Source organism: Triticum aestivum, chromosome 5B, assembly GCF_018294505.1.
Source record: "Triticum aestivum cultivar Chinese Spring chromosome 5B, IWGSC CS RefSeq v2.1, whole genome shotgun sequence".
NCBI lineage: Eukaryota > Viridiplantae > Streptophyta > Magnoliopsida > Poales > Poaceae > Triticum > Triticum aestivum.
Genome location: NC_057807.1, coordinates 385,357,514 through 385,359,281, shown reverse-complemented (window position 1 = coordinate 385,359,281; position 1,768 = coordinate 385,357,514).

Here is a 1,768-nt window from a genome sequence, read left to right as displayed (position 1 = left end):
TATTCTCCTTTGGGATCTATGACTTGGTCGAGCAAAAATCCCGCTATTTCCTCTTGAAGTGCTAGTATGCGGTCCGCTGATAGGAGCTGCTCCCACACCTCTCTGAATTGTTAAGAAGGAGATCAAATGCATGTGTATTAGCTGTGTGACTAGATATCAATAATGGTGTGAATAGTGTTCTGACAAACGTACCCAGTCTTGTATTTGAGATCTGCTCCTTTCGGACACCATCATGCGAATATTCTCGCAAACGTAGAATGCACACAGATCATTCCCCTGCGCCTGCTTCAGGTCCTCTACGAGAATGGAATTGAATCAGATAATGATTAATCAAGCATGATAATTAATTAATGGCATTGAAACAAGAATTAAAGAGATGGTAGCTAGCTAGTTAGCTAGCTAGTACTACTTAGTTACTTACCTTTGGTCGATACCAAAACAGCTTTTTTCCCATTTGCCTGGAGTCACCTTGATGAACCTTGCCCAAGCCCTGTCCGCCAACAAAGAAAATTAATAAAGGGGTTATTAAATAGTTCATATCAGGAAATGACGAACTAAATAGGTCGAGATATAGTTAATAATGATTGAAATTACCTGTTGACTATCCCCTTCATGATGGTGTAGTCACTTTCTTCTTTAAGTAGTGAGTACAGTACTTCAACTGTTCCTTTGTCAACTTTAATGTCTAACAAGATCCAGTGGAAACTGCATGCGCACACGTTTGCATGTCTTAATTAAGCGGGCATGTGCATAACACTAATCAACTACCATAAATCCTATACACTTAATTATTAACATCTAGCTAGCTAGTAAGCAAAAATAGAATTTGTAGTACAAGACAGTGTGACTCACGGGAAGTTGTAAGGAAGTAGTATATCTTCATTGGTATTGAGGCGCTTGAAGAACTCTAGCATGCTTTCCTCTAAACTTACTCGAGAAGTTGGAAGATTCCATGTGTACTCATTAATGGTATTTGGGTCAATGAACCCAATGCCATAGCATCCAGATTTTTTCATTTCATACATCTTCATCCTGCATATAATACCACAGAAAAGAATATATAGTGAGGATAATTACATGTAATGATTGATCAAAATGATCACTACAGCTAGCTTGAGACTTAAATTACAGAAAGAAATCACTTAGAGACAATAGCAACTGACGATAGATTTGTCGAGTGCGTCTTGATTGTATAACTGAAATAGTTCTGAATACTCAACGGACAGAGCTTTCTCATGGAAGTAATGCTCCTCCTTGACATTCACCATGAAGGACTCTCGATTGGAAATCTTGGTAATGTTCATGTACCATTGATGCAATTCATACATTCTCGTTGGGAGGTTCTTGACCTTGTCTGGCTCGACCAAAGGTTGGCCCCGGACATATTTCCGTTTTATTTCCTCCTCTCTAAGCGGAGACATGGGCTCGATTTCGAGGAGTTGTCCAATAGTGATCTTGAGCAATTCAGCCTGCATTATATGCTCCTTCGTTATTACCACATCGCCCAGCTGGGGAACGTTAACGGTTTGCCCACAATAATATTGGGCGCACGTACTCCTGTCATGTGTTGTTGGCACAACAAGCGGGGGGATCGATTGCGCCGCCTGTTCTCCCAGCTGGGGAACGGTTTTCCCGCATTTTTTGCTAGCTGCTTGTTGTCTCAAGCTCGAGCTCGCTTCCTTCTGTAGTCGTGCTCGATGTGCCTTCCTGATTTGGCGCTCATAGTCTGAGTCAACAGGCTTGGGAGCTGGTGGTCCAGCCATACGAA